This window comes from Anoplophora glabripennis, unplaced genomic scaffold (assembly GCF_000390285.2).
Source record: "Anoplophora glabripennis isolate ALB-LARVAE unplaced genomic scaffold, Agla_2.0 scaffold561, whole genome shotgun sequence".
Classification (NCBI taxonomy): Eukaryota; Metazoa; Arthropoda; class Insecta; order Coleoptera; family Cerambycidae; genus Anoplophora; species Anoplophora glabripennis.
Genome location: NW_019416670.1, coordinates 247,216 through 273,107, shown reverse-complemented (window position 1 = coordinate 273,107; position 25,892 = coordinate 247,216). Strand labels below are relative to the sequence as shown.

General features: G+C 32.8%; 1 protein-coding gene across 1 annotated transcript in view; it reads right to left on the bottom strand.

Annotated features, from left to right (window-relative positions):
• Nucleotides 1-8,062, bottom strand: part of LOC108913994 (sodium-independent sulfate anion transporter-like) — a 35,336-nt gene extending 27,274 nt beyond the window's left edge. Inside the window, exon 1 of the mRNA XM_018719686.1 lies at nt 7,895-8,062. The gene's annotated coding sequence lies outside the window, so the exon portion shown is untranslated. The remainder of the gene's footprint in view (nt 1-7,894) is intronic.
• Between the last annotated feature and the right edge of the window lie 17,830 nt (nt 8,063-25,892).

The following is a 25,892-nucleotide window of genomic DNA, read 5'->3' as shown; positions in this document are numbered from 1 at the left end:
GCGTAGAACGAAAAATGACGAATTTTTTACCTATTTTTACCTATTTAATCATTCCCAAGATTTTCCAACAATAAAATCACGTCCAGTAATTAATAAATTTCAAAATGTTTCCTTTCCTGGTCTAATATAAAAATTGAAACAAGCACAGATACGAGAGCTGACATTAAAGTATATATATTTTTTAAATTTCACCAAGTGAAAAACAGTAGTGTAAAATCAACAGTTTATAAAGGATGGTCATCTAATTATTAGTTTAATAAACAATTATTATTGTTATTATTATTAACAATGGTTAGTGGTTAACGATAAAGTGTAGTCATTTATATTGTGCTTTTATCAATATCTCGAATTGCAATCGAAACTAATTTACGCTCTCTTTTAACTTTGATAAAATCCCTAGAAATACAACCTTTGAGACCAACCTGGAAAAATCGATAAACTATGTGCGGCGTAATTCGGATTTCTGTCTGTTTCTACATGCACCTATTATCCTATTCAACAGAGCGTTTGTGTTTGGCAATTCCTGCATACATAATGTGAAAGTTATACAAACAGGGTGAAGCGAGTACAAGAGAAAATTATTTTCATGGAGACGAAATGTTCCAAGATAAGAGTAAAAAATAAGGGCACAGTGTTTACTGAAACAAGATCTACAGGGTGATCCGTTTTTCATGGCGCCCTCGTGGCATCTGGGAAACCGTAAGACATACAAGGTGGCTCAAATTAGAAAAAAGTTGCGCCTTTTCAGGGTCTTAAAAATAAACCAAACAGATGAAAAATATCTGCCGCCGTTCCTGAAATATTGTGAAAAAACTGAAAATAGCGATTTTAGAAAATGCCATTTAGCATTCTTATTTCACAACAGAAAGGGCTGAAATTTGGCTCTGGGGGATAAAAATATACGAGGCATCCATTTCGTCGAATTTCTAAGGCCACTAATTTCAGTAATGCAAAGTTCAATTTTTTTCTCATGGGCGCCATATAACAAATAGAGGATAACATTAGGAAGACGTCAATATGTAACACTACTATTTTATTTGAAGAATAACCCATGAATACTCAATAGAACAAAATACACAAATATTCTACAAATCCTACATAAATACTTGCAGACAAAGCTCCGTTCTCAATCTAATTTTGACTACAGCGTTTTGAATACTTTGTGGTGAAATAGAATAGAATAGACAGAAACAATGCTCTTCGATACCAAAAATGTAGCTATGCAAAAGAAAACATTTGTTTGAATTAGCTTAATATCTTTAAAATACAGTAAAAAAACGAGAACTAATAACAGACTATGTTCTTTAAAAACAAGTTTAATAAAAAGGGCAAATATTATTAGATAAAAAAACAGTTCATATTGATCTAAAAATACCATACACAGGCTGTTACAAATTCGCTTCTTACTACAGGGATCTCGAAAACGATAAAAAATACGAACTAGCTTAAATGGGGGCAAAGTTGCGTAATCAAGGACCCAACATTATGCCTCTAAAAAATCAAGGCTAACATGATTAGTTTTCGAAATAATTGAAAAAATCGAAATTTTGGAAAACCGTTTTTGTTTCAGCCTTGTTTGAGGTGATATTGAAAAAAGAGGAACACTTTCTCAAAGCCACTTTTTGCCCTCTGTCGAATGGCATAATTAATTTTTATATGTAAAGTTTCGTCTTTCCAGGACCATCATCAACTTCATTTTTTTAAATACGACCCTGGAAATTTTATTACATTTTTGCAAACCTTCATCACTGCTTCAGCCCGAACCAAATTCAGACGTTTTGTCTCGAAAAATTCATCTTCAGTGTATCCGTTCCAAATTTATCAAAATTTTTTTTATTGTTAATTGAATTATCGTACACTGTAAGTGTCGTTAGACCTTGTGAAATCCATCTAGTTATTTCAACTATTACCACCAAAAATTTAACTGACTAAAATAATGTTATGTTTATGTTATTTTTATCCTAAATAAAAAATCTCCCTGAGTATATTTAGATTGCTATCTAGATTGCGTATATTTAGTATTTAGACAAAAATTAACTTTCAAAATAAAAATTATCCTATTTGGTGCAAATTTTATGGCGACCACTCTATAATTTTTTAAATAATCATACGTAATTAAATCCTTTCATGGAAGATACTGATAAAAAAATAGGAAATGGTGATATTTAAATAATGGAACTGATTAATGATATTCCCGAAGATATTTTGCTTTTTAAATTTAATTGAAAAACCTGTAAATATCAGACAATTTTCTTTTGATCAAATTTTAGCACCTTCACACCCTGTGAATATTAAAAAAAATCTTTACTAAAGTTAACTAGAAAAACAATCAAAATTGCTATTTAAAATTTTTGTACGACTAAATTAACAAACACTCTAAATAGTCGACATTCTTTCCTTCCGTGTTGTGACCACTTCCTGTCATATCTAGACTTACTACGACTTAAAAATGTACTTGTACTCAACCAAACTGCGCGTATACAACAATACTCATGTAAAGAATGCGCCTAGGTATGCATTTTGACCCGCAAACAACCAACAAAGAATATTTTTAAGTGCAGCACAAGCCGCCTGACTCTTTGCAAAACAAAATGTGAACGGGTGGTCGTACCATCGTACCATGGGTTATGCAACAGAAGTAAAAGGTGAAGGATACTTGATGAAAGAAAATAACGGTCGTAAAATTTTTGGTATCTATGGAGAAGTCTTTGAATGGCTAATTGCCAGTCTTTATTATCATGTGGTAACAACCATAAAAAGAACTAAATACTTTATTTAATCGCTAGCCCTTGATCTAACCAGAATGTTTTATTTTCATCCATAATACACGTGAAAATGGAAAAATCAAATAGGAAACCGGAAAAGGGTATGACATGATACAACTGTTTCACTTGTATTCATTTGAGTAAAGAATCATTTTTGATTTGTGTTAACACGCTTTTAATAATGTTAAACGTTAAATTTGTTTGTTTTCAAAGTCTTCTCAGTCAGAAAACTTAAATATGGTTGATATTTTGAAAATTTTATATTTTCCGCAAACCTACACAAAAAATAATAAGTAAAGTATATAGTTTTTCCATCGAATGTATCTCAAAAAAATGCCTGTAGAATGTTCAGACTGTTTTAAGATATCTTGAGAATGAAACGAGACAAGGGCTCAAGTCGGTTTAGCCAAAAATCGAGAAACGCCCTGTAGCTCGAAAACGGTATAGATGCTACGATCTCAATTGGAACCGCATAGAAACATTTAACTCATAAATTCTACGGAATCCATAGACGTCCAGAAAAATTTAGCCCTGTCTCGTCTAGATATACTATATTCCGAGCTATATTACCATATAATTACCATACGATTGTCAAGTTTTTTATGTTTAGAATCGCATTGTAATAAAGCATGTCGTAAAATATCTAAAGATTTATAATTATAATCGGATAATCGCTTAATTTATACATATTATAAATTGTGCGCCGCATTACATCTGGTAAAATCGTCAATTTTCTTTAATTTTGTATTTTTCCGTTTCCTCTTTGTACTGTGATCAATCCTTCTTTCATTACGCGATAAATTGTCCTTTTTTGGATAACTTAGTTAATTCGTTAATCCGTTTCTTAACTTTTTTATCACATTGTTCACTATTTTCAATTTTCAAACATTCATATATATTTAATATAATACGTTGACTTTTTACGTGTAAATCTTTGTTTATAAACTCTGAGTTTGTTTCGATACTTTCGACAAAAACCGGTTCCACTACTTGAGGATTTTCCCGAGTTCTTTCGTTATCCTCCGCTTCAAAGAGTCTCCAGAGAGCCACGCTAAATTACTAGATAATTCGCATATAACATTTATTTTAATAACTATTACCCTTTACTGGTTACGATATGAAAAAATAATAATATCAACTAATAAATAATAATACGTATTATACCAACAACATACCCCGCCAAGCAATGCTCTGCACAGCACTGGCAAAGCGGCAAAACTAAGTGGACCCGTGTACCATACAAAAAAATTATTTACGACCTAGTGGACCAATACAGGTTTGCTTTGATGACCAGCCGCCGCCGTCAATTCAACATCAGGCGGACTGGTTCACCAATATCGGACTCGCCGAATTGCAATTCGAGTATAAATTACGAGACACATCATGGTCAAAGCATAAGAAGAAATTTCAGGAGAAGTGCATACGGTCCTGTGCTTTAAGATTTACAGGTTCCAATTGACATCGTAACAACTTTAACAGACAGAGAGATGCGGTTTGCGCCATTTTTATTTTCTCGAAAAAAAAAGAGATCTGGACTCGTCTATCAGATTTGCTGTATCTACGACAGTAACCCTTGAATACCGACCAATTTGAACCATCATATACAGAGAAAGACACTGGTTGGATCAAGTCTGTTACTGATTTCATCAGCGTTGCCGTGGAAAACAAGATACTGTCAATGTTTTACTCTTTATTATCATAATCATAATCTAAGAAAACAAAATTGTTACTTGGCTTACTAGGATCCAATGCCATTTAATACGTAAATGAGTATTCTCGCAAGTTGAGAATTTCTCAGAAAAGCTAGCAACGCGGAAAAGAAAGGTACAAGATTTTCAATACTAAACAGGTATCTTTTAATATTGGCTAAGTGTATGTAATAAACATATACAGGGTGTGGCTAACACGCTTGGCCAAACTTTAATAACGAATTATACATCGTAAATTAACAATTTTTGTTTATACAACATTGTTTCGAGGAATATTAAGGAACAGTACATCAAATACGGAAAGCTTGAAAACTGCAATTTATACGAATCCCGTTTATTTTTTCAAATACAGGCAAAAATTCGTATAAAATACAAACTACGTCATTCCTTTCAACTTACTGGCGACCACTTAAAATCGTCTTAACAGCTGCATACATACATTTGCATTTGCATCAAAGTTAAACATACACTTAAGAAAGCTGCTTGCTGCTCCTGATGCGGCAAGCAAGTCGATTGTGAACCAGTTTTCCCGCTGTTATTATCCTTAATGCATAATGATAACGCATGCACGCAATACACATTTAAAGTACAGTCCTTGACCCATACACTTCTCTAACTGCGAGATTTCGTATTGTTAGGTAACAAAGAGGAGTTCTGTGCAGCTGGATGCATGTTGGTTAGTTTTAGCACGGTATTTCTCGAGGAACAGTTTATTTTGAATACGATACGTCAGTGATAGTAAAACAATAACAGTAATAATAGTGCCTAGTAGCTTTGTTTATTATACATAAACGTGGCCAGTAGTAAATTTGATTTGTATAACAATCGAGTCATTAAATAAATAACTCCAAAAATCAAAATATTTTGACGGTTATTTTCAATTCGATGTTTCTAAATGGCAAATAATATTTTTTTGGTTCTGTTTACTGGCTCTGTATTAACAGTAGATGTAGTTTTAAAGTTGTCAAATTTGTAGACACTGAACTTTTCTAGATGTGTTTTTTCTTAAAAAACATAGCTCGCATATAAATTTTACACTATTGTAGAGGTACTAAACTAATTCAATCAAATTCAAAATATGTTTCTAAAAAATTTTACCAAATGAAGTTAAACTAGTATTTACAAAATAATATGAAACAAAAAGAAGCAGTGTCTATTTTGCTACACTAAACTCTTCACATGGAGTTTACCATAAAATATATAGGTAGTACATTACATGTCTGCTTCCAGTCTGAAGCTTCGCATCGATCAATTTACTCAGTACGATACCCTAATGCTTGCCCTGTCGGTCTGGCGTGCCGGTGAATAATTTCATTGTTGTTTGTGCGTGTGTCAGTGAGTTGATGTTTTGCTTGGTATGGCACATGTTTTTTTGGCAGTCAGTAGCATTCTGTATAGTGAGAATAGAGCCGCACACGGCTTGACCATAGATTTAGCTTATTTCTGCTACTAAAATACATAATGCCGCTTACTAACATAATGTAGATTTACTACTGTTTATTTACTTTATTTAACAAATAATTATTATCCAAAACAGAAACTAAAAATAATATGTCTAATTATAACACAGTACCATAAAAAACACTTCTTAAAAAAAACTAAACCTTTTCTTTGGGTCTATGAAGCCTAATCTTTCAATTTTTTGTTTCGACATCAATGATTCTTTTTTTAGAAAAACAATTTTTCTATTTTATCTTTTATATTTTGATCTCGTGATTTTTTTAATGTTTATACAGTGTCCAAAATATTGTAATTTAACCAAACTTACCTATATACAAAGTTTAATTTAGGTTTATTACTTGTCTTCTTTGACTATGATTTAAAGTTAATTGAAGCACTACAAGTTGTTCATTGGGGATGACTCACCCCTAATATTGTACCGAACTTTTTTTTCATTGACCGAATTGAAAAATAATATTAATTCACAGCAGAACTTAATTTTAAAAATTTTTTTACTCTTGTTCAATTTTAAAAAACTTTATGGTTTTCAAGAAAAACCGTATTAACTGACACACGATTGTAACAGTGTTTATTAGAAAATAATCGAAGTCAGTAGTAGGCAATGAATTTATTTTTCAAACTTGTCAGTTAGTAATAAAATTATTTTCTTTCAACAATTGCCTCTGATTGTTATTGAAAAAATATCAGTTATTATTTTTAGTATTTATTTGTGTTTATACAATACAATATTCGCTTATTTAAAAACTACCTAGGTACTTGTTTTCTTTTTGTAGAATTAGGAGAGAAGTGAAGTAAAATTTATTTGGCCAATTGTCAAAGAAAAATAAAGCCTACTACTGACTAATTATTTTCCAATGAACACTGTTAAAATCTTGTGTCAGTAAATACGGTTTTTCTTGAAAACCATAAAGTTTTTTAAAATTTAACAGGAGTTAAAAAAAAATAAAGTCAAATTCTGCTGTGAATTAATATTACTATTTTTCAATTCGGTCAATGAAAAAAAAGCTCGGTACAATTTTAGGGGTCAGTCATCTCCAATGAAACACCTTGCAGTGCTTCAATTAATTTTAAATCATAGTCAAAGAAGACCAGTAATAAACCTAAGTCACACTATATGTTTGGATAGAATTCATTAAAATGTGCTTTTAGTAAGATTACGAGCAAGCATTTTTAGATATAATTTATGAAAATGTGCTGGTAATAATAAAATGTCATAAATATTATTTAACTAAACCAAACCTATGTAACCTAATCTAATTTGAAAATCCAAGTGAGAATTTGTGTTAAACATATACCTGTATATTACACTTACTGAACGTGCATTATTTTTATTGTGCACTTAACATTTTATATTTGACAATTTTTAACAGAGCTTACGAATTATTTAACGTATAGTACTGATGATCATACTCGGGGATATAACTTTGCAGCAAATCTAAATACTGTGCAAATAGTTTGTTGCCTTGTTTTAAAATTTACCTAATGACAAGGATTGGCCTAGTTTGAACCAGTGCAGATAATAATATAACTTTGTTGCTAAAAAGAAAGGCTGTATTTTGCAACACCAAAAAAACAAGGCTGCTTTTAAGAAAAATGCTATTCAGTATTCCGACAAGAGATACTTATCTTTCTAATCAACATTCAGAAAGAAAAAGTGTGTTCGCGAGTTTTTCAATATCATTAGTTTATAGTATCTGAACTAAACTGTTAATTAATATGAGCTCAAGGGAGAAAACCCCACCACTAGCCATAGAGGAACAATTTTTATTGACCTAGTTTATAAAATAGGTAACGATGGATTTTTTATGACCTTCCGCTAGTCTTCACTCATTTACCTTAAGGATAAATTTTATAGTCGCCGATTTGCTTCCTTAAAGCTGTTGGAGATCTCGAAAAATGTTTATCCATTAGACATTAGACGGATCTTAGAAGAAAAAAACGTACAGGAGCATCACTTACCGATTTCGGCGAACTCAAGGGGTGCTAAATCCGGCAAAATCGAGGCACTAGCACTGGCGGGCTCTTCGGCGCGGCACTAACCAGGATTATGAAGTACTAAACCGAGTGAAACTCGTCGGCGACGATCCCCATGCGCGGGTTGCGGCAATTCGCGACCTGTGTGGAGAAATAGTGCAGGTGGACTGACTCGCCGTCTAACAAATTGGAAAGCTCTTGGAGCCGGCGGTGACGATACGTGAAAATAATGCTTTGCCGGGCAGTGGCGGACGTGCAGCATTTTCATAGTATTCAAATTTTTTGCATAATTGCATCTCATAGTATACAGTATGTTATAAAATTCATATTGTTGTAGTATGTAGAAATTCACCCATGTTTCCAAAATAATCGATAATTTTTTAGAAACTTCTATGGTGTAGTTCCCGCCAAAACTACCGGAACCATAGACACACAATAACAGACAACAACCTACGCAGATGGAAAGGCGCAGGCGAGAAAACACATTTTCACCAATTTCGATAATTTTCGGAATTTCTCTCCCACGATTGGCGCCAAAACCATCATATGTACCGGACAATTTTTACGCATGGTTCTAAGATTTCCCGTCATTCCTCCACGAAGTCATAATTACACAGGATCACAAAAAAAAAATCGACGAAAGGTCTCCTCGGCCAAATCTATCGTATTATCTGTTTTTTGGGTCGTTGAAACCGAATCTGCAACTCATTTGGTCCCATCACGTTATCTAACCTCAAAAAATAGCTGAAAAATGGTAGAATTCAACAAAATCAACCCTGCAACCTGTTAAAACCTTATAACTCCACACCTTATGATCCCGACAAGCCGAAAAATGATAACCCGCAACCGTAAAAATACATAACCTCAAAATTGGATGAGCCCAAAACCCAAAAACGCAAAATAAGCAGCGAATAAACTTACACATAGGGCACAAACCAATTAACGATTAAAAAATTTTAAATTGTTATAACTTTTTTAATAAAAATTAAAAAATATATCTATTTCTCTGAAAAGATAGTTGACATTTTTTAGAGTAGATTGAAAAAAAAATAAAATTAATTTCTAGTCTCCCTAACTTTGTTAATTTTTATAGTAAAAGAAAAAGTCAATAGACCATTTTTATGTAGAATTTTATGTTCTACAACTTCTATAAGAAACTTTTCTTTTCTAGCTCTTACCCCTTTTGAATTATCTTAAAAACCCCCTTTATTTTAACTTTTTTTCGCCCCTGGCCGGTGGTTAAAAAAAATTACTGTTACTTTTTGTTATTATATACCTCAAACTAACATAACAAAAATTCAGGCAAGTTGACTAAAATTGCGATTTAAAGGCCCATTTAATTGAATTATACAGGGTGTTTAGAAAATAATTCTAGGGGGGGTACTTCCAATATATTTTTTTTTATTTGAGCCCCTCCTGAGAAAATATTCAAATCTCAAAATGGCCGAAAAATTTAGCTTTTATTTTTTTTTCACCAAAATGGTTAAACGTAGAAATTTGAATTTTGGTACACGTTAACAACTAGTGGAATGGTATTTTTTATAGTCTTTTTTTTTGGTTTATGTTTTTGAATTAAAGATATCAGCACCCCTTGCTTTTATTTCTCTCACAACTTTTTTCTGCATTAGCCAATTCCAGCAAGAAAAATAGCTTCTAATACTACATTTCAATTAGAAACTTTTTTACTCTTTCCATTTTTTCGTATACTTAATTTATACTACTCATAATTAGTATAAATAACAGTTGTTACCAAAAACGATCGGCATTTTTTATATGATTTTCGCAAAAATTCTTTTTTTATCAATAGGAAAAGCTAAGCGAATATGAACTAAAAATTTAATTAAAAAAATTAAAGCCAATTTTTTCGGCCATTTTGAGATTTGAATATTTTCTCAGGGAGACAAAAATGTATTGGAAGTACCTCCCCTAAAATTACTTTTTAAGCACTTCCTTAAAATATTTGCAGATCATTATGAAATGCCCTGTATACCACGGCAGTGCCAAGCAAACAGTTATTCACAATTATTTTGCAAAAAAGCTATTAATTAAATTTTGTACACGGTAAACTGTACTGTTGTTTAAAATATTTGTGCGTTTTTAAGGTTCACCCTGTATATGTAAACATCTATTATTCACCTTGCATAAATATATATTTAATTATTGAATAATTACGACCCCCTGTTAGAAATTAACACCATTAGTGCATTTAGGTACAATTATACTTAGCATCTGATATTTATACAGGGATGGCCAGAAGTACGGAATAAAATTTATATCTTGAATGAATTAATTTTTTTTAAAACGCCGAAACACGTTAACTGATTTTGATTTTTTCCCATCTTTCGGTTATATAATAATTAATTTTTCTTCAACCCCCTAACCCCCAGCTACTCCTACTTCTTTTTTCAAATGGAAACATAAGGCATGAGGGGGTTCGTTGAAAAGCTTATAGAACACCGAATCCAGCCATACCAAATAAACAAGTTTTATTTTTTCAATAACAAGTTTTTTTCATTTAGAAATTGAAACAACTAGATAATTTACAAAAATAAACTCAATGTCGCAAATGCTGAAAATGTCCTCCATTCACTATTTGGCATTCTCCAAGACGATAATAAAAGCTGTCCACAGCATTCTGAATGGATTCAGCTGGTAAATTATGCATCTCCGCCCTAATCTTGTTCTTTAAATTCTCAATATTATCCGGTTTGTCCTGGTAGACTCTTTCTTTCAAATATCCCCAAAGAAAATAATCCAGGGGTGTTAAGTCGGGGGATCTTGGCGGCCATTCAACTGTACCCCGTCTACCAATCCAGCGATTTGGAAACATTTCATCTAAGTATCTTCGAACATCAATACCAAAATGTGGGGGAGCGCCATCTTGTTGGAACCAAATTCTTTCATTCGGTATATCTGGATCAATTTCATGAGGGAAAATCACAGCTAGAGCAGGTATCAGGTCAAATGTTAGGAAATCTAGGTAGCGTGCGGCAGTAAATTTTTTTTCAAAAAAGAATGGGCCCAAGATTCTGTTGTTGATGATACCTGCCCATACATTAACTTTCTGTGGGTGCTGCGTATGCGATTCGCATGTCCAGTGTGGATTTTCCTGGGACCAAAAGCGATAGTTGTGCCTGTTAACCACTCCATTTAAATAAAACGTAGCTTCATCCGAAAAAAGTACGTCTCGTTGAAAACCATTATTGTCGTCACACCGTCTCATCATTTCTTCACAAAATTGTAATCGCCTATCATAATCGTCTTCCAAAGGCTCTTGGACAAGACACACCTTATAGGGGTGGTATTTCTCTTGTTTCAGAAACATTCGAATTGCAGTTCGAGAAGCATCGTGATTGCGGGCCAATGAAACAGTTGAAGTATGAGGATTTTCAACAAGTTCTAATGCAATGTCTAATTTCTTTTCTTCATTCAAAGCACGTGCCCGTCCAGTTTTGGGCAAAGTCTGTACTGTACCGTGTTCCTCATATTTGTGAAATATTTTACTAACTGTCCCTTGCGGGATTTGGTTTTCGGGATATTTCGCATTAAAAAATCGCGCACTTCAGCCCGACTTCTTATTTTGTCTCCACATCTAAGCAATATCAAGATTTCGATGCGTTGCCTTTCCGACAATACCATTGCAATTCAGTAAATAACTTCATTTTGACACAATAGTAACGTTTCGAACTCCAATTTACAACTAAAGCGAAAAATTAACCAGAAAGCCTGCATGTAAGTGGTGCCAAAATAACGCAACATAAAAAATATATCTTTTTTGCGTTAGCAGTGATAGGTACAGTTTCAAATTCTTTATTCTATTCTGTGCAAATTCATGGAGGATAACACTGAAGATAATTAAATTTTATTTCACTTGTTAAGTACCTAGGTGTTTTATACAACCCTAAAAACCTTGCTATTGAAAAAATAAAACTTGTTTGTTTGGTATGGCTGGATTCGGTTTTCTATAAGCTTTTCAACGAGCCCCCTCATGCCTTATGTTTCCATTTGGGTAGGGGTAACTGGGGGTTAGGGGGTTGAAGAAAAATTAATTATTATATTACCGAAAGTTGGCAAAAAATCAAAATCCGTTAACGTGTTTCGGCGTTTTAAAAAAATTAACTCATTCAAAAGATATGAATTTTATTCCGTACTTCTGGCCATCCCTGTATAGGTCTGAGTAAGTAAAATCAAAACACTTACTGTAGATAATTTATTGTTATTATTATTGTTATTATACTATTACTTACTTGCAAATATAATTAAAATACTAAGCATTTAATTACAAACCTTCCGGAAATAGTCGCTTTTGTAAAGGTGCTTTAAATGAAATCGAAATTAGCACTAAAAAACAAAGCGATTGCTCCATAGATTTCAAACTATAAACTTTACCAATGGCGGAGGTAAAGGTAATAAGTGTGAGTGCAACACAATTTAACAGTAAACAGAGTGTAGTGTAAGATTTTTTATTATATTTTGTAGTTCCCTTGTCAACACGATTTTTTTCTATTTCTTGCTACAACTGGTCTATTTTATTCTATTTCTAAACAAATACAGAAAAAATGGGAGACGTATTAAAGCTGAGTGTGCTTTTGGTAACGCGAAGAAGTCTTTCACAAAAACCTACTTTCCGTTTAATGACACATCGAAGAAACATAATTTTAATAACATTAGAAACGATTTAAAGTTAATTGGGCTGCCGATATTCCGAAAGTCTGTCCTTGTAACTGGCATCTTTACGCTTTACAGGGAAATCCGGCATATGTTAAGCTCCTATTCCGTGCAAAATCATGAATAAATTCATATGATTTGCACACAAAAGAGATCCTATCAACGTCACAAATAATTATCCGGATGAATTTATTGTCTCAGTTTTTTAATATATGAAAGTGTAGACGCTTTGTGGCAGTTACATATCTCTTAGTGACAGTGTAGTGATTTATCAACATCATTTAACATTTTTCTTTATGTATATATTTTCTTTAACGTAACAAGGATAGATAAAGCAATAGTTTAAGAGCAACCCTTTCGAAAGCACGTATATTTTTTCTCCAGTAGTTTCCCCATGGCCTCTAGTGCATCTTTTTATACGTGTGAAGGAAACTTTTCTCCTTCAAATTCATTTATGCACAGTCCTACTTTTAATTTGTGCAGAACGATGAAGACTGCGAGGAGCAGAACTGGAAAAATAAAGCAATAATTATAAATTTAAGTTTAGACATATTACCATTCAAAATAATATATCTCTTAGATCTCATTATCAAATTCACGTGCAGATAAATATTAAAATATTAAATTACACATTCTGGTAAAAAAATACCCCGGAGCAAATTCCTGACCACCCGTCAGAAGGCTATAGTTTCCAAAACTGGTCACTGACCCCGTTCTTCAAACGGCAAATCCTTTCTTTGGCTAATTGATAGGTAAATGTTGCCAGTGCCAAATAAGTCATTGGCAAACCTGATATATTTCTCCAGTTTGTGTTTGCTATCCAAATATTGGATCGTTTCTTACTAAATTTCACGTTGTATTTGAATAGTATAAAGACCAAAGGAGTCAATGTACACATTTTTTCATTAACAAATTTTGTAATTCGTTTCAAACGATACTTTAAAGCAAAAGTATAAAAATTTAAATCTCTGGGACAGTCTACAGACTAGTTTCCCGTTTTTTTTATAATAATTATAAACATTTAAACAGATTGAGTCTTCGAATATATAAAAATTAGAATTATCTTCAACAAACAACACAAGAGATTCCGTGTTGACCTTATATGGTCCACCCTGTGCAGTCATTCATATTCTAGAGGTGTTGTTTAGTTCTTTTTTTGGATATCGTTGTTTCCGGGTGTAATGACATTTTGTACAGTCTAACTGCAATTGTTTATAATAGTAAAATACTGTACAGAGTTGTTCTTAAGTGCGTTTGGATAATATATGGGGTAAATTCTCAGTTAATTATAAGAAAATTGTTCCTATAAACATTTGTTATAAGCGACCTGGTTTCTTAGTTACAGGGTGTTAATTTTAGAAAGGTTTTCATCCTGGTGATGCCGAGCAACGTGTACATTTTCGTCAGTTTCTTAATAGAACGATAAATGGTGGTCCTAATTTTATTTCCTCTGTTTTATGGTCCGATTATCACCAGAGACGGCATTACAAATTTTCGAAACTTGCACCATTATTCATTAGACAATCCATATGTCAAAAGAAGCAGAAAATTCCAGCAATGATTTCCTATCAATACATCTGGAGGAATCTCCAATGCTACTTTATTGGAATTGAAAGAACTCAATAATCACATGAACGCAAATAGTCAAAGGGATTTTCTCGAATACCATTTTCTGCATGATGTACTAGAAGTCATCCTGTCCAATATTAGACAACAGATGTTCTTCCAAGAAGATGGTGCACCTTCACACAATGTCAAATTCGTTGTAAAGTGGTTAAATAATCATTTGTTAGATGGATTGGTTGATTTGGTCCTGTGAAATGGCCTGCAAAGTTCCGATTTAAATCCACTTGATTTAACACAATAATTTCTTTGTTCGAATGATACATGTTTAACCTCAGTGCTCATTAAACAGTTGGAATAGCAGACTTAAATCCTTCAGATCACTTAGATTGAACAACTTTTGTATATGCAAGATTGACAATGTATGGAACCTAAGGAATCATACAGTAGCATCGTGTGAGGCTATTCGGTGTGATGAGTAGAAATCTGTGCTAATGTCAATAAAGTGCCGATATTTTCAACGTTTAATGCAATTAAATTTGATTTAAAATGTCATTATATATATTATTCGTTTGGTTTCACAGCATTCTTCATTAAGTATGAGAATATTAAATTGTACTGAATTTGTGATTATTACTTTTTTGTAATTTGTTAGAAAGCAAAATTTTAAGAGGAAAAATTTTGTTTTTTTTTTTAAGAAAGTTCGCCTTTACAATTTAAAAACATCGGTGGTGTCTCTATAAATATCGCATATTAAAATGCTAAACCATACAAGAAGATATTTACTAAAAAATTGTTAATAACAAATTAAATTTAATTAAATAAAAAAACTAACCAGTAATACAAAGAATAAAATGCAATAGAGCAAAGGGGCTATCTACAAGAATACTATCCTCTCAAAATCATATTACAGTAAAAATATTAAACCCTAAAAATAGAGATGGTATTAATAAAATTACAAACTATATAAGGTGTCCCACCACGAACTCCATCAATGGATATCTAGGAAACCGCTCGAAGGATTGTTTTGAAATTGTGATGGTGTGATGCAGACCGTGGGGCCTACCAAGCTAAAATATTTTCAAGGTCATCGTACTTCCGGTTATACCGGAAGTCGATACTAACTTTCTTATTTTAAATGGAACCCCCTGCATATTATTGCATTTTTGGAAAGAGCATCTATTTTTATGTTGAAAACTTAATATTTTGATTTTTAAGCTAAAATTGACAGATGCAGACTGTCAGCAAAATTTAGTTTTTCCGAAAACATACTTTAATTTTTTTATGCAAATTGGACAATTTGGAGAGGAAGGCCTAGTTTATCTTGACCTTGAAAATATTTTGGCTTGGTAGGCCCCACGGTCCGTATCACACCATCACAATTTCAAAAAAATCCTTCGAGCGGTTTCCCATATATCCATCGATGGAGTTCGTTTGTGTGTGTACAGTGATTGATATAAATTTGCTTTGTGTGCTATTAAATAAGAACAAAATTGCTCAAATCTTTGACCTGTGCCAAGAAATTCAAAATGTATGCAAGACTCTTTAGCTTTTATTTCTTTGTCTTATTCACTAGATATACCTAAAAATATATAGGAAACGCTTGCTAAATTTCAAATTGCGCTTGTCAGGTTATTAGGGTGTTTCGTTTCTGCCTAACTAAAAAAAATACAATTTTTTATCCGCCTGACTGAGGTGGCCATGAATACTTTCCTTGATACGTTATAGTGTTATGTGTAGCTAATTGCAGCACAGCTAATTTGTGAATTTCTAAATTATAACAACCGTAACTAAAATGGACAGTAATTGAAAAATAAAATGCATTCATTTTGTCCCGAATATGCATATTTTAACGGTGCCCGTAGCTCGACCAAAAGTAACTATGTCATTGTTTTGGTGACAATCGTAATCGTTGCAAATCGATCAGTTCGGCTTTTACATCCAATACCCAATTATTTGTAAGAAATAAACCTATAATTTACATAGAACAGTATCTTTTCTTCTAGATTTTAAATCGGAGATACGCAAAACTGAAGTTTTGTGCACCGTCCTTCTCGTCTTCAAGATTTTACACCCCTTGATTCCTTCAACTGACCCTATAAAATCTATGTTGTATGTTTTAAAATACTAGACGATCCAGTTTAACGTAAAAGAAAATCTGCAGTTTTTTAATTAAACTACAAAGAATTTATATCGCCGTTTTTTAAGGAGGAAGTCATCAGAATCCTCCAGCGACCTCGAGAAGAGTCAGGGGTGCGTCCTTACAGTCATAATCCGATTATTAATTGCGTTGCCACAATTAGCACTCATACATCGGCTTCCGAAGCCGCGCCAGCCATTAAATTGTATAAAATGCAATTAAGAGAACCTCAGGGTGGACCTTCACAGTTTGATAAGAATGAAAAACGCAGCGGGTAATTGTTTAATTAACTGTTGATATTTGCCGCATTCTTGGCTAGAGATCTCCGTTGTCGTCTTGCCAATATCGGTGGCTCTGCAGGAATTCCCAATTTTGCCGTCGAAGGTTGGGCAATACCGAAATTATGTGTTATTCTGTGTTATTTTTATGAAAAAAAAGAATCGTTTCCAATTTCTGCTTGAGTTGTAGCGGAAATCTTGAATAAGCAGCGCCAGCATCATACCAGAAAGTCAGTCAGATTAGTCAATTTGGATCAATTACAAATCGCCACCAAAAAAAGTTGACTAGTCTAGTGTAGCTCATAGTTTTGACTTGCTGAATCTGAATTTAAAGTGAAAATTCAGACCGATTTGAGCACTCAGTGATTGGAAAAATATTGGAAATCATTGCACCCTAACCCCATAACCCTACAGCGTCATAACCCCGTCATCTATTATTTGAACGATTTTGATCGCAAAATCTCACGATAACCGATTGTACAGTCACGGAAGTACTATTACGTTCTTTCAGTGTTGATACAAAGAGAAAAAACCCTGATTAAGAGTTTACGGAGTCAAAACAAGACTATAGACTCAATTCCTCAGTTTCGTGGTTATACATCTTCGAACACCAAGGGTTATGGGGTTACAGGGTCATTGGATTAAGGAAGCTTGTCGGCTCAGTCATGTCATCTTGATATATGAGATACATGTTCCCAATGAGTTTGTGGTTATACACTCTCTCACACTCCGATATGATACGGGGTTGTGGGATTAAGGAAGTCTGCCAACCCACAGTCATGTAGTTTAGAACCGCTGATGTATGATCCATGTACCCACAGTGGTTATACACTCCCGCACATTTCGGATTATGGGGTTACGGGACTATAGGGTCATTGAATTATGGAATTATAGGGTTATGAGATTATAGAGCCATGGGGTTACAGGGTCATGGGGTTACAAGGTCATGGGATTATATGGCCCCATGGGTTATAGGGCGATGGGGTTATCGGGTCATGATGTTATATGGAGTTATAGGGTTATGGGGTTATAGGGTCATGGGGTTATAGGGTCATAGGCTATAGGGTCATGGGGTTATAGGGTCATGGGGTTATAGAGTCATGGGGTTATAGGGTCATGGGCTTATAGGGTACTGGGGTTATGTGAGATGAGAACGTGAATTTGAATGTTTTTCCAATCACCGACTACACAAGTTAGCTTTAAATATCTAAAATAGCTTTCTAGAGGAGTTTTTTGACGTTTGGCTCAAACCCTTATCTGATCCGGCAATTCTGACTGTAGATTCGGATTCAACGGATCTCAAAGTACTGCTGGTCTATGGCCAGACCACTTTTTTTGTGTCGCTGTGTTATTTATTAATAACGAATTGAAAATAATTTATTTAGGACCTAAGTTTTTCTGTAAGTACTTTGTAGAATACAAACGGTTCAGGTATATGCCTCAGTGATCTAATTTGGGGCTATTATCGTCGGTCCTTATAATAGTATCGTTTCTTAAAATATTTAACATTTACTTGGAATTTTTTTTACTTTCGGTGCAAAATGGATGAACAAAATAACCTCTTTGGATGAGGTAGTTTGTAGAACTATTGAAATGGATGGCTTTGCAAGAATCTCATCTACTTATTGTCCCATCGGACAAATTCTTTGACGTTATTGACAATTGAATATTATAACGGGTGGTAGATAAACTTGGGTCGACCCAGGTCATTTTCTTAAATCTTTTAACGTTATGTGCCGATATTGATTATACAGAGTGTTTATTAAATACTTGCCGAAAATTATGGTAATTTGGTTAAATAAGCATTGGGTCCTAGGGTTGTCGTTTTCCAGCTACGGGGTTTCCAAAATGAAGAAAAAAAATCAGTTTAATATTTTTAATTCCTAAACCGCTTGAGATATTTTTAACAAAATCTAGTATTTATTTTTACCAGTGGCAGACTTATGGGACATAAAAAATATACCACATTGTGTACCAAATTTGTTGAAATGTCTCAAGTGATGGAGAAACTAAAAAAGTTAAATAATTTTTTAATTTTAGAAACTCTGTGTTTCGAAAATTGATTCTCTGGCCCTGCATTTTCTGTATGTGCTTAGACACAGTCTGTACAAAATCCAGTTATGCTTTATAGTCCCCTTTTATGTATTTAAATCTATTTTTTATATCAGATGACGTAACAAGGCAGTTTCCTGGAAAACTCTAGATTTTATCGCATTCAAGTTTCCATCTGTAACGGCGTTGTCCGTTTCGAAATCTGCCTATTATTTTTGACGTAAAGGATTATCCACGGCTAAACAACAAACTTCACAGACGAGTTTTTAAATGATTCAGAATTAATCAAACATCCTACTACATGCTATAATTATAGCCTAATTTAGAAATAATGGGAGAATTACATAAAACGCTTTCAGGAAATTGATTCTGGCCGATACAGTTACATTCCCGAACAGTTTTGTGTAAAAAAATAATTCAATTCAATTCACCAGTCGGTAGCATGGGAGCGCCGATTGCACTGGCGTAAGGTGATTAAATTAACAACTGTTTTAGATAAAAATGTAAATTGAAACCTAAGGTATTCTTCTTAGCATGTTTATTACGTTAAATTAAAAAAACTACAGGGTGTTAGAAGATTGACTGCCTTAATTTCAACAGACGATAGAACACATTAAAACTCAAACCATTTTCGAGAAAAAATTATCAAAATCTCTGGTCCAAACTGACTCTAAATTTTGGGCTTGTTTAGATGCCAACGAGCCAACCACAATAAAACATTTAAAGGCCAATAGGTCAACAACGACAGGAATGTAGAAGCCAATAGGCCAAGAACAACACATTTTTTAAGAATTGTGAAGGTGATAAGAGAAAGAAGATCTCAATTTACTTAAAATAAATGTTCAAACTGACCACAATTCTTCCTCAGAGTTTACAGATGTAGAGTATACCATAGATTTTCTCCGTAGAATATAACCTAACGGTGTTAGATCCGGTGAGCGTGGTGGTCTCAGGACCTTAATTTCTTCTACCGATTCACCTATTTGGAAAATGCTCATTCAAATTGTTACGGAGCAAAATGTGGAGGTGTTCTGTTATGTATAAACCAAATGTTGTGGCCAATAACTAAAGGAAAATCGTTCAATAAGATTGATAAAGTGTCTTGCGAGTATTTCAGACAATTTTAACCATTTAAAAGAGGCGGTAAAATCACATGACCAAGGATAAAATTGTCAATTATTCCTGCCCACAATTAAAAAAAAATGTAAGCTGATAGTGCTTAACCTTTGTCGCATGTTTTCGTCAGTATAAACATGTTCCTTATGAACGACTTCTTGTAACACAGCACTCTTGTTCTCACAGTGTTGATCAACTGGCAAAAGCGTAGTCAGACTTCCGATTTGCAACTTTGGCTTCGGGGTTTCAGAAACACGATCCAAAATTTGTTCTTCAATCTCAGGAATCCAATCGTGCGTCGCTATCCATATTTATCAGTCACATGAGCAAATCCTGCAAATCCGCTAATTTCTCTATCAATTTAAATGTTTTGTAATTAGGTATTTGCATAGTATAAATTACGGCCCTAATGATAAATGTTAATTCTTAAAATATAATCATGTGACAGATTAATGACAGATTCTTTTGACATCCTTTTTTCTAAAATGAAAGACGACACTTTCGATGGGAGTTGTTAAACGAAAAATATGAAGGCAGATCTATTGAAACCTTTAAATCCAGATATCCAAAAAAGGTTGTTCAAAACGAGAATTACCAAGTATACTTTTGGTTTAGAAAAAATGTCGGAGAATAAGAATTTTTTAATCAAAATTCAATATACTAAGGCAGAAATAAGTTTTGACAATTTAAATAACGAGCGTTCAAATAAAAACGTGGTCGAAGTTGGCGCTGACACATTGGACGTAGGGAGTAGCTTATAGCGACCAACGAGCTGTATAGCAGCTGTCAGTTTCAATAACGTTAATGACTATATAACTTTATTTTAAAGAATAATCGTGATAACAATAACAAACAATTAAAGGAGCTGCGGAAAGTGTCCCTCTCCTTGTTATAACAATAAATTAAAGCAGCTGCTGAAAGTGTCCCCCTCCTTGTTCCAAGCACTTTTCACACCTGTTCCTCAAAGAATTAAAGACATTTTCTAAGATGCTCGGGGTATTGTTAATTTCACGAATCTTGTCTATAAGTCGAGCCTGCAGATGGTTTAAATCAGGAATAGGCAGTTCAAAAATATTGTTTTAAAGGTAAGGTCACAAAAAGAAATCACACGGCGTAATATCACATGACCTCGGTGGAAATTCATGTTCAGCATTGAGACTTATTAGTCGATTTTGGAAAACTTCCCTCAACATATTCATCGTCTCGCGTGCCGTATGTGCCCTTGCGCCATCTTGTTGAAAGTAAAAGTTTGTAATTTCGTTTTCTTCCAGCTGGTTAACAAAAGGAGCGATAATTTCTTCTCTATACCTTTGCGCAGTAAGAGTACCATTAAAAAAAATAGGTCCATAAATCCTGCTTCGATCGAGAGCACACCAAACTCCAATTTTTTGAGCGTGTAGAGGGCCCTCGACAAAAAAGTTATCTGGTTTTTCAGAAGACCACATTCTCATATTCTGTGAGTTTACGTAACCACTTAAATGAAACCAGGCTTCATCAGAAAAAAAGGTGATATTATGAAGTTCACCGTAGTTGTTTAAAAACCATTCACAAAATACAGCCCGTCGCGGAAAATCAACTTCATGAAGTTCTTGCTGACGAGTTAAACGATAGGAGAACAAACGCAAATCTTTTTTTAACACTGTGTGGCAGGTACCGACTGATACTCCCACCATTTGTGATAAAACACGTACAGAAGTTCTTGGCGCATTTTCCATTATTTGGTGGACATTTTCTTTTAATTCTTCAGTCCGCTTTTTAGGTCGGCCGCTTCCTTCTTTTCTTGTTACACTGCCCGTTTCACGAAAAACATTAACACAACGCTGAACTGCACTTTGAAAATTGATTTTGAAATTCTATGAAACATTCCTCAATAGAATACTTCCATATTCCATCAATTTCTAAAGTAGGACTCTATGATAAACACTTTTTGTTCTTGAGAAAACACCATTTTAAACGCTTTTTAAACGAAAATATTCAAATTGATAGCGACGATATAGCGCTTTGACAGATGACGTTTAAGTTCATTTGCTATACGCTACGCCCTAGGTCCAAATTTTCAGAACCAACTTGACCACGTTTTTATTTGAACGCTCGTTACATGCAAGGTATTGCAAGTAGCGCCCTCTAATAATTTACAGCAAATTCGTGACAGTTCCTCATGTCAGACAGCTCCCTTTCACCAAGTTTTATGTATTTACTACAATTAATGATGGAAAAAAATTGAAATATCATTGTAACTATCAAATTTTGGACAAAGGTAACTTGGATTAGATCACCACATTTTGGCCCGAGGAATATGCAGTAGGATTTTGTCCAGATCTTTTAGAGGCACCCTGTATATCGTTAATTAATGCTGCTATAATGGAATGTCTCTATTTTGAATAAAAATTAGCATATCGTATAGAAAGCGAGCTAGTAGGTTATGCTCGTCGTCTAGACCAAGTGTTTTGTTGAACTCTGATCTGTTGGTCGAATCAGAACATTCTAGACTAAATTCGATACGTTTTTTTGCTTAGAACCGCATTTAAATTCTCATTAACCGCAATCAAATTTAATTAGGTACAATGGACGTAGGAACTGGTTTAAGATCTAGGCAGCAGTGAGGTACTATTTTTGTTATTTCTACTATTTTTTACTCATCAGTTGTTTTGGTTTATGGTACCTAAATCTTCCGTCATTCAAAATTAGCGAAAGAGGAGGCAGAAAGTAGAAATCAATTAAGTTCGTGAACCATAGACGTACTTATTATTTTTGCTTTGCTTGTCAGTTGAGCCAAAAAAATCTTTTTTAATATCTAATGTTAATCAATCTATTTGCAACCTTTCAAATATCTTATTTTCGTAAACAATTTATTCCGTATTTCATTTTATTAAAGGAATATTAATTTTGGATATATTATGTAACAAAAATGCAATTTTAGGGGAAAGGGACCCGATGTAGTAAAAAGTTCACATTTCAAGGACATTTTTAATGTTTTTATCGGGCAAATTATAATTAAGATTCGGGTAAGGCGACAAATAAAAATGAGCTGTCGTTTCCTGGATAGAATTTTTGTTTAATCGTCGGTTTTTGTGCAAGTTCGTGCAATAAAATTGCAAACTTTAACTGTTTTAGGCTAGACAAACAAAATAATGACGCAACTAGCGGCATATATCATCGTTCTTTGGTCTAGTTTTATATGCAAAATAACGTGGCTCAGTCTCCTGTTTTAGTTACAGTTTCTGTAAGCATCAACGACACCGAATGAGATTTGCGTTGATAACACAACCATCCAAAAAAAAAGTTCAAACCCTTAGTCATATATCATTTCCCAAGGAATTCGTTGCGCTGAACACTATGTTGTCAAAATTCACGACTCACATGAAATTTTTGGATAAAAACGCCCAAATATTGGCCAAAATTGACTTTTTTCAAAATTTTGGAATTGAACTTTTTTTATTGTGGCTGAGAATGTAAAATAATATTGCACTAAAGTTTCCTGTTACTATTTATGAAATTTTTCTCTGAAGAACCGCAGCACATGTATTTAACATGTTTTTGGGCACCCTGTATATGTATATTTAAAATCTACTTTTTTACAAAAAATTCTTCTTGTCCTTAAACCTTTATGATTTCTTATAAGGGGTATTAACATTTTAAAATATTAGACACATTTAAAAGTGACCATAAGTGAATTTTTATAAATATCGGAGTATCACTAACAATAAAATATGTTTCAATATCTTTAATTCATGAAGATTTATGATAAAAATATCTCTTAGTGATACCTTCCGGAATATCAAATTATATTTAAAAACAAATTGAATACTGAATATAAAATCACGAAAATAGCAAAATTTTTAAGGGTTTGATAAGCAGGATGTTTACAAATAAAAAATCCTCGTCAGGACATACATAAAAATACATGCGGAGACCCACCCAAATATTACGCCATTGAATTAGAGGAAGCAGCCGTTTGTGTTATTAACATAAACACACGCTTACTGATAATTTCAGGTGTACCTTACCTATTATTAAATAATTCTGATGTTTTGAGTTAGACGTACAAATTTATTGTGAGAAAGTTTTACATAATTCATGTTTTTGTTTGCAATAATTGTGTAATGGGAAAAATTATAGGTATTTACGAACGGACTGTAATTTAATTAATAGCTATTTTAAGTGCATACAGGATGGAAAATCAATGCCAGATTTTTTGTATTCATTAGAACGCTGTTTCTTACCTTTGTGTGTAATTTTTTTACACTACACGCAACTAATTATCTTCTTTCTAAAAAAATAAGTGACAAAAATGTGGCCGAGGCAGTCTGCTCAATTCCACATTCTTAAGTTACAGGTTCGATTTTTTTCGTAATATTTTTTTTCTCTATGAGGAAAATGTATGTTTCTATTATAGGCGAGCGGTTCACCCCTAAAAAGATGCTTCTAAATGAATGTAAACGACTAAATTTTTAAAAGAAAAACCTACAGCATGAAACTTTTTTTATTTTATAAAGTGTATTTTTCTGACAATTTACATATTTTTTTTTACATTTTTCGGCGTGGTCAGTCAATTGTTATAAACAAAAAAGGTTTTATTATAAAATGGACCAAAATAAACATATTTTGTTCTTTGACAAAAATTCGAAAAATGCTTCGTTTCCGAGATATTTACAATTTAATGTGAAAAAAGTGACGAAATCGACAAACTTTCGGATTTTTTTTCTCAAAAACTACTGAACAAAGTTTAATTCTAAAAAAAGCATAATAATCGGCAGATCTTCTACTTTAAGATATATTTCTTTGGTATAGTCAATTATTTTATTCAAGGTCTAAAGCGAGTAAAAAAAAACAGTTTACAAATAGTGAAATTGTAACTCTAGATCCATTGCCACATGGATGGAAAATCGAAAATGGTTGTTTGGATTTTAATTATTTCGAAGGAGAAACTGCGTTAGATATGCTTCAAAAATATTTTTGTTCATGTAGTGGAAAATGTTCTACGAAAAATTGTAACTGTTTGTCATTGAACCTGGAATGCTGTGATGATGAATTATTTCAACTCAAGAACTTGTCAAAAATAACGAAATACTTATTATTTAAAAATTAAATAAAAAAAGAAATTAATATACTTTTAATGCTCTTAATATTTTTTGTAAAATAAAAATAAAATAATTATCCTATACAATAAATTATCCAATAACTTTTTTATTTTTCGAGACCGTTAGGTCAATTATTATTATTAGGTTAATTTTACGATTTAAAAGGCTTATTTAGTTTAGTGTTGGTATAACTTTCAAGTTAATTTTAGCCATTTATGAAACCAAAAATCGAATATTTAAATTTTTCTATAATTACATGCAAAAACCTTACTCCGGCTACAAAACCAAACAAAATAATTTTTTGAACATTTGTACTGTTAACATATATCGATTAAAAAAAGTCATAATAATGTTTGTTGTAAATATAATCTAATCCAAGATATTGTAAAAAGAAAATTTAAATTTGAAGTGTTATCATAATTTTCTTTAAAAGACTTTTTTTACTCGCTTTAGACCTTCAATAAAATGATTGATCCATACCAAAAAAAATATATCTTAAAGTAGAAAATCTGCCGATTATTATGCTTTTTTTAGAATTAAACTCTGTTCAGTAGTTTTTGAGAAAAAAATTCCGAAGGTTTGTCGATTTCGTCACTTTTTTCACATTAAATTGTAAATATCTCGGAAACGAAGCATTTTTCAAATTTTTGTCAAAGGACAAAAAGTGTTTATTTTGGTCCATTTTACAATAAAATTCTCAAAGCTATTCGGCGAATATATTTTTTTTACAACTTTTTTGTTTATAACAATTAACTGATCACGCCGAAAAAATTAAAAAAATATGTAAATTATCAGAAATATACACTATAAAATTAAAAAGTTTCATGTAGTAGGTTTTTGTTTTAAAAATTTATTCGGTTCATGCCTTTTTTTAGGGGTGAACCGCTCGCCTATTAATTATTAATTATTGTTTAACTATTTTCTCTTGAGCTAAGTAATAATTCACATAATTAATAATTCATATAAGGTTAAATTTGAATTAAAATAACGATATTTAGCATTACACAACTCAATTGTAGGAATCAACTAATAATAATAATTCCGCTGCTGCCAAACATACTGATTTTAAGATTTTTTTTGCCTTG